The sequence below is a fragment of the Euprymna scolopes genome, chromosome 23, assembly GCF_053919585.1.
Source record: "Euprymna scolopes isolate OS-2025 chromosome 23, ASM5391958v1, whole genome shotgun sequence".
NCBI lineage: Eukaryota > Metazoa > Mollusca > Cephalopoda > Sepiida > Sepiolidae > Euprymna > Euprymna scolopes.
The window spans coordinates 44215908-44232737 of record NC_136504.1 but is presented as its reverse complement, the minus strand read 5'-3'; the positions used below and the strand labels follow the sequence as shown (position 1 = coordinate 44232737).

The following is a 16830-nucleotide window of genomic DNA, read 5'->3' as shown; positions in this document are numbered from 1 at the left end:
TTTGGAACTTATGTGACTCTTATATATTAGTAGAAGATAGAAGATAATATATATATATGTGTATATATATATATATATATATATATATATATATATATATATATTATGGTAGAACGTCTTGTCGGACGAGTGCCACTCCCTCAGACATTTACAATCCATGAGCCCAAATGCCTGAGGGAGTGTCTATACAAAGATGATGTTACAGAGTCTTAGCTTTGTACGACAGCTAAGTCTCTCTCTCTTTCGGTTCAAAATGTTGAGATCCAGCAACAAGCAAGACCAAGATAGCCAGCAACAAATTAAACTGCAGACCAGCTTAATGCGGGTACTGGTCTCCCGCTTTATGGTTTTTTTTAATCAGAGATTTGCTTCTCCTAGAGAGGTTGCCTTCACCACGGCTTACGGAAGCCCTCTCCACCCCAATACACATATACACACACACACACACACACACAAATATACACGGTGCTAGTTGGCCGTTGACTCAGAAAAAGAGTTCATTCGCCCTTTGGAAGGTTTTGTTTTTAATCCTCCAGGGAGACTAGCCGCCCTCCTCACCAAACAAGTCTGGTGGGGGAACCAGTTTAGTCGCCGGTGACCCGACCATGAGGCAGGTAGTACTGGGTTACATGGTACCAGTAGCATATGACATGACCTGACACAACATATATACATACACACGGACACACACACACACACACACACACACACACACACAGAAGTATTACTTTTTATTATTTGTTCGGAAGTTGCTTTGATTTTTTTATCCTTATTTTGATCTGCATCTTTGGTAATTCAAATATTTTCTCCTTTTTTTTTTTTTTTTTTTTTTTGTAATCCTAAAATTATTTTAGTAAATTTCTATTATATTGACACCTTACTGATCAATGTAGCCTCCACAAAAGTGGATGCAACGTGCAAGCAACAATCCAAATTCTCTGATTTGTCCCCTTAGCAGCTATTCTTCCAACTAAAATCAACTACTTTGGCGAGTTTTTTTTTGGGGGGGGGTATGATTTCTTAAACCGTATGCAAAAGAAACGACAGGATCAACATCGACTTTCTATTGGTTGTAAGAATTTATGTGATTGTTCGCTCTATAGTTCTGCAATTAGTCAACTGTGTCGAAAAATTCCTCATCTTATGTTGCCGGGCATACAACTTGTGCTCGGTTTTTGGAGCCTATGTTTGGTTAAATCGACATATAAGAAACCTCTGACTCACATTTTCACTAAATATGTGAGTAGACTGTTATGCAATTCAAGATCAGTTGCCTTGTTCAATGGACGTTCACTGCTGTTGTACTGCTAAAAAACATGTAAATTTTCAAGTCTTATAAAATTCTTTGCCGTCAATGAAAAAGAAAATAAGAAATTTACGTGCGGAGTTTGAACCTACAGACCCTGTCATGCAAAAAAATAAAAAATTAAAAAAAACACGCTATACACTTACCCATAGTAGAATTTTTACGGCCTGTTGTTCTATGATTGTTGCTAAGAACCGACATGTAAAAAATGGCTTTGCTGATGATAGATAAATTAAAATACTGGTTTCGATTATCGGTAATTATCGGGGGTATTCTGAGACAAAACTTAACTAAGATCACTTCCAGAGTTATGCACTTAAATTCTGTAAATTTTAACGAAAATCTGTTCTACCGTTTCGGAGTCTATAAGGAACAAACTTACACACACAGACAAAGTTGCATTTATATAATTTTATATATATATATATATATATATATATATACACACACACACACACACACACACACACATATATATGGATGAGAGAGAGAGGGGGATGCAGAGAGATTACATATATCCTCACAATTAATCCCTACGTAGCTGCAAATATATAACCTGAAAACAAAATAATATAAATTAAAAACAAAATTGTTTAGCACGAGTGGGGTTCGAACCCACGCGGACATTCGTCCATTGGAACTTAAGTCCAACGCCTTAACCACTCGGCCATCGTGCTTCACATCTGTTACCATCAGCGGTAGCTATTCTCGTTATAGTTTCAGTTATCATCTTGACCTAGTTTATCATACTCGTGTCAGTTATTTGCTTTGTGTGTAACTCGAGATTATTGAGGATTATCACGAAGTAAGAGAGGTATTAAATTTGCTGGATTTTTTTTTCTTTTTTTACTAGTTCAGGAGCACAATAACACCATAATATTGGACTTTTAATTTTAATTTTCACACCCGTTAATAGCCAAGAACTCGTAAACAAAAATTAAAAACAATAAATAATTAACTGCGCAGTAGAATTAACTTCTCGCAAGTTGTAACTATGTTGAGTTATATCCCTTACTGTTTAAACTGTTTTCAGAATTGCATCGCGAGACAGTCGCTTCTCGGTTAGCCATAAAATTTGTATTTTCTTGCTGAAAGAGAAATCTACTTGATGAACTTACGTGATTTTTCGAATATGAAATTTCTTTCCGTTACGAGTACGCATATCATACAGACCTTTCTTTATTTTTGATTTTTGATATAGAAGGAATTTGGGACAATAAAAAAAATTTTTTTTCGTTAAAAAAAACAAAAAAAAAAAAAAACAATAATAACTATTTACAATTTTGTCAATTTCAACAATAAGCAATGTTATCTACCTAATTGTCACGTCACAATTATTTAAACATTTCTTGAATGTTACATAAAACATGTATTTCCATGATTCAACGAAAAATATTCCGGCCATGTTTGTTTTATCACGTGACATGTGACGTAAACACAAGGGAAACGCAAAAGAACCTTACATGTAAGCTAAAGTTATTATTTTCTTTAATAATTAATTTCCTAACTTTTCTTTTTCGTAATTTTTCGATGTTTTCGTTACTGCGACATGATAAATCAGTAGATACCATTGGTTTCCCTTGAAATTCAATATTTTAATTTTCCACTTTCGCTACAATAAGGAAGAACCACTTTAGTTTAAGATTATGGGCCTCTTATCTCTAATAAAAGCTAAGTTTAGCAAATTTAATCTTACTTCTCGACCGCCACCCATGCATCTGGGCTGGTTGATCTACCACTAGTCTCTCTTTTGGATAGGGTCCAAAGAGTCTTCAGTCTAATAGGTCCCATTTTATCAAATAGGCCCTAACCCCTGTCCCATTACCGCAATGTTGCATCTCTGTGTTTATTTTAGAAGTATTTTAATGGAATATGCTCTGATGAACTCGTTGCACTTGTGCCCCCTCGACGTATATATCGCCGACAAACCAGCTTAGCAACAAAATCGCACCCCTTCACTGTTGAGGTCTCTAAATACCAGAAAGTCTTTATTATTATTATTATTATTATTATTATTATTATTATTAGTATTATTATAATTATTATTATTATTATAATTATTATTATTATTATAATTATTATTATTATTATAATTATTATTATTATTATTATAATTGTTATTATTATTATTATTATTATTAATATTATTATTATTATTTATTATTATTTATTATTTATTATTATTTATTATTTATTATTATTATTTATTATTATTTATTATTTATTATTTATTATTATTATTTATTATTATTTATTATTTATTATTATTATTTATTATTATTTATTATTTATTATTTATTATTTATTATTATTATTTATTATTATTTATTATTTATTATTATTATTTATTATTATTATTTATTATTATTATTTATTATTATTATTTATTATTATTATTTATTATTATTTATTATTTATTATTTATTATTATTATTTATTATTATTTATTATTTATTATTTATTATTATTATTTATTATTATTTATTATTTATTATTTATTATTATTATTTATTATTATTTATTATTTATTATTATTTATTATTTATTATTATTATTATTATTATTTATTATTTATTATTTATTATTATTATTTATTATTATTTATTATTTATTATTTATTATTATTATTTATTATTATTTATTATTTATTATTTATTATTATTTCTTCTTGGAACGGCTAGACTTTAGAATTCCCTTCCTGCATCCCTGACCGTACTGATACGCAGAAGTTTAAATGTAATGTAAACCAACATCTTGTTAAACTTTCCTAGGCATGGTCCCAAATAGTAGCCCCTTACGTTCAAGTGGCGATATGCCTCGTAAGAGATGAACATGATTAAAAAAAATAAATAAATAAAATAAAATAATGCACAAACATCGAAACTAAAATTCTGAAATCCAAAGATTTTTTTTTTTATGTTCTAACGATTACGAAGAACTAGAATCCATTATTGAATAAAAGTTAATGAATTTGCCAGTTCTAACTTGAGACAACATCGTGAGGATTGGTAACGATGGTTTAAACTGGGCAGAATTTGATTTTTAAGAGGACCGCTCGACAAGAACTTGCTAGCATTGGACTTGAAATCGACCACTCTGTAATCAGCTGGGAAGCAACCCCGTAGTACCGTGTTCCGCAGACGAATAGTTTTTTTTTGGGGGGGTGAAGAAACTTTGCTCCGTTTAGTTTTAGGTACACAGAGGGAGAAAATTATTTACAGTTGTTGTAGCTTGACGAGTTTTTGTTGTGGATGTTTTACAGGATGAGATCAGATAGTGGAGCTCTGTCGAGCATCCATCATGCTAATAATGATGGAGCAGAGAAAGACTATCAACCTCTCTTGTGTGGAAAACAGGAAAGGAAGAGGATATCACCATTTAATTTTGAAGGGATGTTCTATGTATGTTTCAGGAGTGAGATGGTTGGAATTCTATAAGGAAGGGCGGTGGATATATATATATATATATATATATATATATATATATATATATATATATATATGTAGATGTTGAAACGTAAACATTTAACATGAAATTTCCGAAACTTCGGTTTAACATACAAACAAAAGAAAAGATTGCCTAGACAGACAATTTTTTTGCTGTGTGTGTGTCAACCTCTAAGAACTCGCCTGATTTCCATGGTGGGGCCTCGGATAAGTTTTGTGACGTACCCGTGATCCGTTGGATCACAACTACTACTACTTTGATTTTATTTATTTATTTAAATTATAAACTGCGGACATGTCAAAGATATATATATATATTTTTAATTTTTTGCACCTTTGAAATAGTTTTTTTTTTTTTTTTTTTTTTTACTTTATAGTATTTGCTAGTGCTGGGATGAATCCAACATTTTCCCAATCCCGATACAATTGGCGATTAAGTTCTAAATTCCCGATTTTGATTCTTTTTAAATCTCCAAATGTTTATCTTTAGATTTTCTTTTTTTAAATATTTTCTTTTTTTTTTTTTTTTTTTTTTTTAAATTTCTGATTACCGTAAAACTCATGTAATATGTGCATATATTTTCGCAAACGTAAAAATACACGTAGAGGAATTTGATCGAGACATTTTAGTTTTATGTGTGGTAATAAATAGTAATCATTTTATCATTAGTAACAACAATGGAAAATTAAGTTTTGTAAGTAAAAAAAGAATCGGAAAATATGTACAATTTTTTTCCGATTCCCCATTCCGGTTCCGATTAATTGTCCCAATACTAGCATGTACCGACTAAGAAGTTTCCCACATGTCATAGAGAGTAGAAAGTGGATCACGAATTTAATTATGGCAGTCTCATAACTCCTGCCCTCTCCCCGATTTTGTCCTTTAGTCCTCACATTCCATGGACGATGGTTTTATCATTGCTGTCTTCTAGGTGTGTGGCATGTGGAGATTTTCAATTCTTTCCTAGTATTCATCATCATTCATCTCCCAATCTATGTAAGTAATCTAAACATCAATCGATGCTTAAGTTCAGTCTTAAAAGACAAAGGACACCCCCTGTAGGGGCAGCTGCGCATGTAATTGTGAGGCAAGGGTTGCGCAATCATCAACCACATCTCCTGAATCGGAACTATTTTAGTCCAGTGACAAGGAAAGTCCAGGACAACTGGAAACAATGCCGAGATAAGCGGAGAGCACATACGTCATCTGTAAGTCCCTAATGGTCACCCATTTAGTACTGACCAGGTTCAACTTTACCCACATATTCAGCAGAAGCGTAAATGTAACGTGAACAAGCATCTCGTTGCACAATTTTCCCTTCAGGATGCCCCTATAAATCTGATCACTAATTCAAGTATCACCTTACGTCTCAGCGATAGTGTATCTTTTGTGGTGAATATATAGGTGGAAAATGCATGAGCGTGTCTTTATATAATGCTTTTTCAAGCATAAGCTTAAACGAGAGACAAGAATGGCATTTCAAACGTAAGCCTGGCAAAGATAAGTCGCAGAGTTGATGTGTCTCTTTTTTTTTTCTTTTTTTTTTCAAAAAAGAAATTATAGAAATACCAGGAAGACGGATTGTGTAACGTTCACTAAAGACGGGGAAACTGTGATGACGTTCCTTTTGGGCGTACAGGCTTGGGAGACCTCACAAAACGTCGTTGCTTCGTTGACATCAGATGTGCGATATGAACCGCTGATAACCCGGTCCTCTCCGAGTGACGAGTGGACAAGATACAGTGAAGGAGAGACGCAGTCCCTCCCTCCAATCAAACACACACACACACACACATACACACACACACACACACACACATACACACACACACACACACACACACACACACACACCACACACACACACACACACACACACACACACGGAGTCAAACCAGATCCGTCCCAGTCCCACTCCTTGGATAGCGACAATGACGATCGTGATGACGACAATCACGTCGAAAGCGTTGAGTGGGCAAAAGAGACTAAGCCTTCGTGGATGTTAAAACGATAATACGATAATAGTACGGAATGTTAGTTTGATTGTCATTCTCACAGAGCTCAGCATATCAACATTTAGGCTGAGAAATCGAGAAAAATATATTTAACATTTTGAAATCAAGAAAAATTTCTTAATCTTAATATACTGCAAGAAAAAGTCCGTTTATTGTTCTCTGAATTAGAATAAAAATAAACGATCGCTTGAATTTTTTTTATTTTAATTTTTTTTTAAATTCAATTTTCACCCCGAACAAGGCACAGTGCCATTTTGAAATAGGGGGCTGCTATCAGGAACGTAAGTTGCAGGGATATTAAGAAGGCAAGATGTTTGGTCACATTACACTTGAACTTCTGCATGTCAGTACAGTTGGGAAAACAGAATCCCGGAAGGGAGTTCCAAATCCTAGATGTTCTAGGGAAGAAACTATTAGAGTAGAAGGCTTTCTTACACCTAGGGATCTCTACTGTGCAAGGGTGGAATTTAGCTGCTTGTCGTGTATGTCGGGGGTATTTACGTCGAGGGGTAAAAGTGCTTGCAGTTCGTCAGAGCATTCACCATTAAAATAATTGTAGAACAGACAGAGGGATGCAACATTTCGTCGATAGGACAGAGGCTGAAGCATAGATGACAGTTCAGGGCCTATCAGGTTGGCAACTCTCTTTTGAATCCTGTCCAGGAGTGAGAGACTAGAACAGATGCACCAGCCCAAATGTGACAACAATACTTCATACATGTATACCATATATACTTATAGAGGTACATGATACGTTCAGACATAAGTAGCGTTCTAGCACGGTAGAGAGAGCCCACCTTCTTTACAGCGGCCTTGGCAGTGCTCTCAATGTATCTGTTCCAGCTCATGTTCCTTGTGAACGTTAAGCCAAGAAGTGTAAAATTTATAGCAGTATATATATGTATATATATATATATATATATACATATATATATATACATATATATATACATATATATATACATATATATATATACATATATATATACATATATATATACATATATACACATATATACATATATATATACATATATATATACATATATATATACATATATATATACATATATATATACATATATATATACATATATATATACATATATATATATATACATATATATATACATATATATATGTATACATATATGTATACATATATATATATACATATATATATATACATATATATATACATATATATATATACATATATATATATATACATATATATATATATACATATATATATATACATATATATATACATATATATATACATATATATATACATATATATATATACATATATATATATACATATATATATATACATATATATATATACATATATATATATATACATATATATATATACATATATACATATATATATATATACATATACTAGCTGTACCCTGCCACGCGTTGCAGTGGCAAAGTTTGGTGTAATGGAAAAATTTAATAAAAGAGAAAATGCATGTTTCTTATATTAGTACAGCAATCCACTGCAAAAAGTGAAAAAGAAGGCGAAACTGAAAAAAATGGTGCTCTTGCAGAATTTGATCTGGATCCTCGAGAGTTTCTGTCAATCATTCATGTTTTGGACTTGACCAACAATCAGTGGATGAAGCCGAACGTAGCAAAAATGTTGAAACGCTAAATGCTTTTTTTTTTGTTTTAAAAAATGTGATTTAGTAATTAATATTTGGTTGATGGTGGGGGAGGGGGGTTACTATACACAGATTCGAAAAAGTCGTTCAAAAACAAATAAATGAAAGCAAAGGTAAGGTAATTTACGTTTCTACCTAATTGGATAATTGTTTAGTGTTTTTATGTAATGTAAAATGTTTAATTGGCTCAAAAAACAGAAATGGTCGCGAATTCTGTTGAATACGTTAAGTTTGGGAAAGTAAGTTGAAAACTAAAAACTATACAAAACAGTGTCTGAAACTCACCGAACATATGTTACCATGACATAGGCTGGCATAATGGATAGGTTTCTGACAGTATTTTGTATAGTTTTTTTAGTTTTAACTCACTTTCTCTAACTTAAAGTAATCAACAGTGTCCACCACCATTTGTAGCTTTCAAATACACCAATAAACACTGTTTTTCGAGCCGACTAAACGTTACATTAAATGAAAAGGGTTTATATTACTAAACACAGATACAAAGAAGTTGTCAAAAAATAAATATATAACAAATAAATGTTATCAAAGGCAAGAAAAGTAAGTGTTCTACCTAACTGGATAAGATTTTAGTGTTTTTATGTAATGTATAATCGGTTCAAAAACATTCAATGTTTATCGGTATATCTGAAAAATACAAATGGCGGCAGACTGTATCGAACATGTTAAGCTTGGGGAAATTTTGGGAAAATGAGTTTAAACTAAACATACTGTTAGGAACTCACTCAATATATGTTACCATGATGTAGGCTGGCATATAATCGGTGGTTTTAAACTTTTGCTCGATACAGGTGACGACTTTTAAAAATCCCTTTTAGTGATTACCTGGTGTGAGGATATTTGTACAACTAAACGGCAAATCTGCTCAAAAAAATCCGGTATTATTTTACTTTAAGGCCCGTTTCACGTTCATATATAACGAAATATTTTATCATAAGGTAAAATTAAAAGCCAAGAACAATGCGAGATTTTTTTTTTTTTATATAGAGTAAAATTAAATGCAAACAAAAGAAATAAAGTTCTTTTTTTTGTTGTTTGTTTTTTCTTTTTCACACAAATTTTAACTCTAAACAACAGTAATTTTTTTTTTCTGTTGTATTCAATGGTGATATAAATCTCAATATATTTCAGACTTATTAGTCCATTTTCAAGAGAAGACAGCGGAAGAGTGTTCAAAATTGGAAAAGTAGCCGCAGAGTTTGCCACGTAATACCGCGAAATATAGAACAAAAAATGACGTTAGGAGAACGTTAAAATAAATCAGTTGATGTTTGAAATACTTGTTGCGTTTGTGAATCAAGGGAGATGACTATTCAAGCAAGGTTTTTTTTTTTTTTTTAATTATTGTTTTTCTTATGTTTTAAACTTATATTATAAAAGCGGAGCTCAATTCCAGTCTATTGTTTAGTGTGGGAGTATTTTTTGAAATAATTAAAGATTCGAGGATACGAAGTTGACCTACGTTTCTTGAAGAAGCAAGAATGTTGATGTGAAAATCTGGTTCTGAATTAATGCAAGTGCGAATATGTTTATAGAACGACGAAGCAGTAGTGTTTAAGTGCTCTTTAATGCGGTGATGAAGCAATCTGGTAGTGCTTCCGATGTAAGATGCACTGCATTTAGCGCATTGTAGGTCGTAAACAACGTGGTTCTTAAAGCATAAACCTGTGTGTGATATTGGGCAATTAGAGAGTGAACAAGGGGAAGGTGTATGCGATGGATGTTTTCGGTTGAGCTGTTGTCTTAAAGTAGATCCAGTGTGGATGAGTTGAATGTTGAGCCCCTCGCTGCGGATGGCTTTTCGGATTGAAGATGAGATTTTGTCACTGAGGAAGGGTAGTTTTAGAAAACAATTGTTAGAGAAGGGTCGGGTGTTGCGTTTTTTCTTTTTAAGTGAGGATAGGATCGTATTAGGATAGCCGTTTAGTGAGAGGGTCTGTAGGAAATTGTTAGTGTGTGTATGTTTGTCGGAGATGTTAGTGCATTTGTCTTGTATGCGTGAGATTTCGGCATGTGCGTAGTTTAGTTTGTCCTTGAGAGGTAGCGCAGATTTGAAATGTACGAAGAGGCGTTTGCTGGCGGGTTTTCTGTAGAATTCAGTGCATATGGCACCATTTTTTTTAATTTTTATTTTAAAATCAAGTAGAGAAAGAGATTCCGAAGAGTCTGGGTGTTCTATAGTAAATTTTAAGTTTGGGTCTGCGTTATTGAATTTGTGGAAAATGTTAATAGCTTCTTCGCGGGAGTATGTGATAATTAAAATGTCATCGATATATCTAGTAAAAAGGAGATAAGAATAGCAGGTACTAAGGGTGTGTCTTTCGAGTTTGTCCATATAAGCAATGGCAAGAATACCGGATAGACTGGAGCCCATGAGTAGTCCAGATACTTGTTTGAACGTGTTCTGTAGGAAAGTAAAGTAAGTGTTGTCTACTATAATACGGAGGAGTTGTAAGAGATCTCCTGGAGTAATTCCGAAGCATTGTGGGTTTTTAGATGCTATAATGTCTGCCATGAGATTAATGGCTGGATGTGCAGGAATGGAGGTGTATAAAGAAACGACGTCTAGGCTAAATGGGTATCTGTATAGTTTGAGTAGATGGTGTGGTAGATCGTTGAGTCTGTTAATTACTTGGTTGGAACTACTAACATGGGCTGGGAAGGTAGAGAGTAGAGGTTTAAGTAGGCGGGATATTAACCAAGAGATTTTATAAAGGGGACCGTTAACGCTTGAAACAATGGGTCTGATCTGTGTGTGTGTGCTATTTTTATGGGTTTTAATAAGGTGATAAAAGGTAGGTAATTTGCTGTATTTAGTAATAAAATTTAGTCTGTGTTGTTTTGGGAGATTTCTTTTAAAACAAATTTGAGACCATGTCTTGTTAATGTTGTTCTCAATACGAGCAGCAGTGATATTATGTGCTGGGATGTAAAGGTCGGTATTGGAAAGATGCTCTATAGCAAGGTTGTTATAAGATTCCTGTGATATAACGCAAAATTCTCTGCCCTTATCAGAGGGTAAGTAAACTAAATCTTTGTCTTGAAGGGATTTAAGGGTGAGGTATTGGTTCCTGGTAAGATTGGGGGTAATATGGTGTTGTTCGCGTTCAAGTATTCTGAGGATTTTATGCTTTAACCTTGAAAGTTTTAGATCTAGTGGAATATTATTAGGAGGTGGGTATAAAGGGTGATCAAGCTGAAAAACAGGAAAAGAGGTGTTGTGATTACCTGAGAGGTTGAGGGGGGTGTCCTTGTTATCGTGCGGGGCAAAAGCGTGCAGCCATTTAAGGTGGTAAGCAGTTCTGCAGAACTGCGTTTCTATGTTGAGTTTAGCTTTATCCGTCAGTTTCATTGTGGTGATAAACTTAGGGCCAAGTGAAAGGAGATCCGTTTCAGTTGTGGAAAGAGAGTTAGTGATGAAACTGACGGACAATGAAACTGACGGACAATGAAACTGACGGATAAAGCTAAACTCAACATAGAAACGCAGTTCTGCAGAACTGCTTACCACCTTAAATGGCTGCACGCTTTTGCCCCGCACGATAACAAGGACACCCCCCTCAACCTCTCAGGTAATCACAACACCTCTTTTCCTGTTTTTCAGCTTGATCACCCTTTATACCCACCTCCTAATAATATTCCACTAGATCTAAAACTTTCAAGGTTAAAGCATAAAATCCTCAGAATACTTGAACGCGAACAACACCATATTACCCCCAATCTTACCAGGAACCAATACCTCACCCTTAAATCCCTTAAAGACAAAGATTTAGTTTACTTACCCTCTGATAAGGGCAGAGAATTTTGCGTTATATCACAGGAATCTTATAACAACCTTGCTATAGAGCATCTTTCCAATACCGACCTTTACACCCCTGCACATAATATCACTGCTGCTCGTATTGAGAACAACATTAACAAGACATGGTCTCAAATTTGTTTTAAAAGAAATCTCCCAAAACAACACAGACTAAATTTTATTACTAAATACAGCAAATTACCTACCTTTTATCACCTTATTAAAACCCATAAAAATAGCACACACACACAGATCAGACCCATTGTTTCAAGCGTTAACGGTCCCCTTTATAAAATCTCTTGGTTAATATCCCGCCTACTTAAACCTCTACTCTCTACCTTCCCAGCCCATGTTAGTAGTTCCAACCAAGTAATTAACAGACTCAACGATCTACCACACCATCTACTCAAACTATACAGATACCCATTTAGCCTAGACGTCGTTTCTTTATACACCTCCATTCCTGCACATCCAGCCATTAATCTCATGGCAGACATTATAGCATCTAAAAACCCACAATGCTTCGGAATTACTCCAGGAGATCTCTTACAACTCCTCCGTATTATAGTAGACAACACTTACTTTACTTTCCTACAGAACACGTTCAAACAAGTATCTGGACTACTCATGGGCTCCAGTCTATCCGGTATTCTTGCCATTGCTTATATGGACAAACTCGAAAGACACACCCTTAGTACCTGCTATTCTTATCTCCTTTTTACTAGATATATCGATGACATTTTAATTATCACATACTCCCGCGAAGAAGCTATTAACATTTTCCACAAATTCAATAACGCAGACCCAAACTTAAAATTTACTATAGAACACCCAGACTCTTCGGAATCTCTTTCTCTACTTGATTTTAAAATAAAAATTAAAAAAAATGGTGCCATATGCACTGAATTCTACAGAAAACCCGCCAGCAAACGCCTCTTCGTACATTTCAAATCTGCGCTACCTCTCAAGGACAAACTAAACTACGCACATGCCGAAATCTCACGCATACAAGACAAATGCACTAACATCTCCGACAAACATACACACACTAACAATTTCCTACAGACCCTCTCACTAAACGGCTATCCTAATACGATCCTATCCTCACTTAAAAAGAAAAAACGCAACACCCGACCCTTCTCTAACAATTGTTTTCTAAAACTACCCTTCCTCAGTGACAAAATCTCATCTTCAATCCGAAAAGCCATCCGCAGCGAGGGGCTCAACATTCAACTCATCCACACTGGATCTACTTTAAGACAACAGCTCAACCGAAAACATCCATCGCATACACCTTCCCCTTGTTCACTCTCTAATTGCCCAATATCACACACAGGTTTATGCTTTAAGAACCACGTTGTTTACGACCTACAATGCGCTAAATGCAGTGCATCTTACATCGGAAGCACTACCAGATTGCTTCATCACCGCATTAAAGAGCACTTAAACACTACTGCTTCGTCGTTCTATAAACATATTCGCACTTGCATTAATTCAGAACCAGATTTTCACATCAACATTCTTGCTTCTTCAAGAAACGTAGGTCAACTTCGTATCCTCGAATCTTTAATTATTTCAAAAAATACTCCCACACTAAACAATAGACTGGAATTGAGCTCCGCTTTTATAATATAAGTTTAAAACATAAGAAAAACAATAATTAAAAAAAAAAAAAAAAAAAAAAAACCTTGCTTGAATAGTCATCTCCCTTGATTCACAAACGCAACAAGTATTTCAAACATCAACTGATTTATTTTAACGTTCTCCTAACGTCATTTTTTGTTCTATATTTCGCGGTATCACGTGGCAAACTCTGCGGCTACTTTTCCAATTTTGAACACTCTTCCGCTGTCTTCTCTTGAAAATGGACTAATAAGTCTGAAATATATTGAGATTTATATCACCATTGAATACAACAGGAAAAAAAAATTACTGTTGTTTAGAGTTAAAATTTGTGTGAAAAAGAAAAAACAAACAACAAAAAAAAGAACTTTATTTCTTTTGTTTGCATTTAATTTTACTCTATATAAAAAAAAAAATCTCGCATTGTTCTTGGCTTTTAATTTTACCTTATAATTTTCTTCAACAATGCTTCAAGCAAACTACAACCTACAAATATTTTATTGTAGATTTCGGTGTGCTAAAAACGAATCTGCAAACCGTTTACGTAGCAAAAAAAAAGTTTTCATGACATTCATGAAATTACTTTTTCGAAAAGTGGGTGATCACTTTTCAATGTAAATTTAACTTAGAATGAGCACCCACTTTCTGGCCACCTGAGAGAGGGGCATTTTTCTGTTTCTTGGCTAAAAAGTTTTTTGTTTGATTTCTTTTGCATGGTAATAACCCCTGAACTCTGGGACTATTTTCCATTTAACAGCCGTAGCCTTCGTTTACGCTATGCGTAAGCATAAACGATAGCTGTTTAGCCAATAAACATGGGAAAAAATCCCCCCTCTCTCAGGTGGCTAGAAAGTGGGTGCTCATTTTAAGTTAAATTTACATGGAAAAGTGATCGCCACTTTTTCGAAAAAGTAATTTCTTCATATCATAAAAACTATTTTTTTTGTGACGGAAACGGTTTGCAGATTCGTTTTTAACACACCAAAATCTACAAAAAAAATGTTATTTACGAACGTGAGACACACAGCCCTTAATGGAAAATTATATCAAAAATCCGGGGGAAAATAGTTTTCAATAAAAACAGCAAATGAATTCGATAGAAAAAAAATGGATGCTATTTTTTTTTTCTTTATGTGTGTTTCTTGGCTTAAAAGTCTTTTTGTTTGATTTCTTTTGCATGGTATTAACCCCTGAACTCTGGGACTATTTTCCATTTCACAGACGTAGCCTTTGTTTATGCTATGCGTGAGCATAAACGAAAACTGTTAAATATGCATTCGCGTACCAAACTGCCTTGTAAAAAAAACTTTTAAGCCAATAAACACGAAAATAAATGCCCCTTCCTCAGGTGGCCAGAAAGTGGGTGCTCATTTTAAGTTAAATTTAGATGGAAAAGTGATCACCCACTTTTCGGAAAAAAAAATTTCTTCAGATCATGAAAACTATTTTGATACTCCTTGGGCGTTGAGTTCCATGGCGACCCGCAGAATTATTTAATGGTCGTTCCCTTAGTACCCCCCTAGTAGCAGTGTCAGAAATTTCGTGAAAATAGCAAATAATTCCACCCCATCTTTCCAAGCTTATAACTCCTCGAAAAATGCAATTCAAGCCCTAATTTTTTTGTTCAATTAAAGGAGCAAGGACCAAGATTTCATTAAAAAAAAAATTTAAAAAAACGTGCTTTTTTAAAAAGGTTTTAAACTTCGGACTTTACAGGTAAAATTCTAAAAGAACACTATGTTTTTTTTGTTTTAAATTTGAATATATTATGTTATGTATTGACCTTTTCTCTTCAATTTGTGAGTAAATAATTATGTACTTATCGGGTTCTAAATTAATTATTATTAGACATTTACAAAATGGGAGGCGTGAATTATTCGACCCCCTGTCTTTCCAAGCTTATAACTCCTCGAAAAATGTAATTCAAGCCCTAATTTTTTTGTCAATTAAAGGAGCAAGGACCAAGGTTCCATTAAAAAAAAAAGAAAAAACAAATAACGTGGTTTAAAAGAAAAGGTTTTAAACTTCAAACTTTACAGGTAAAATTCTAAAAGAACACTATGTTTTTTTTTTAAATTTGAATATATTATGTATTGACCTTTTCTCTTCAATTTGTGAGTAAATTAAATATTTACTTTCGGGTTACTAAATTAAGTATTTACTTTTTAATAGACACTTAAAAATTCGTGAATTTAAAAAAAAAAACGTTTGTCTAAAATATTATATTCATTTATTGGAAAGAACATAAAATTTCACATTGACCCTGAAAATATCGTAAAAATAGAATCAATAGAAAAATTTTGATAGATTTTTAAAATTTAAAAATTGAAAAATATTGAGTTTAAAAATTGAAAAATATTGAGTTTAAAAATTGAAAAATATTGAGTTCGGAAAATTCATTAATGTTTTAAAAAAAAAATATTTCTATTACTTTTAAAACAACTGTAATAGTTTATTTTGGAATTATAATCCATAAATAAAATAAATAACCCACTTTTAACGGAGAAATTCCGAGATGTTTATATTGTATTCGCAGTTTCGTGTTAGGGGTGTCAAAAATTCCTACAAAAATTCTGATACTGCTACGCATACGCACGTAACATTTTTTATTTATTTACTTACGTGGTGGAGTTTCTATACTGATAGGTTGTTTGAAATTTTTCACTGGATTATTATTGATTGAACACTAACCAGATTATGAAAAATAATTGAAAAAAAAAAAAATCATTTCAACATTTACCACGGTAAATCGGTCACTTTTTATTTATTTATTTTTTTTTTTTTTTCTAAATACGGAAGTGTCTTCGGGAGATATAAAATGGTCGCATGTTGACGAAGCAATGTATCGGGAGGCGTACGGGATTAAAAATTATTGGTAAATTTTTAGATTAGGTCCACTCCACCTCCTCAATTTTCTTTTAAATGACGACTTGAAATGGTTTTCGG

General features: G+C 33.2%; 1 protein-coding gene and 1 non-coding gene across 2 annotated transcripts in view; one reads left to right on the top strand and one right to left on the bottom strand.

Moving 5' to 3' along the window:
- LOC145245858 (transcription factor 21-like) overlaps positions 1 to 16830 on the top strand; it is a 78933-nt gene that overhangs the window by 52209 nt on the left and 9894 nt on the right. The gene's annotated exons all lie outside the window — the stretch shown is intronic.
- Positions 1901 to 1983, bottom strand: Trnal-uaa (transfer RNA leucine (anticodon UAA)). The gene has a single exon. It is a non-coding gene; the product is annotated as a tRNA-Leu (tRNA).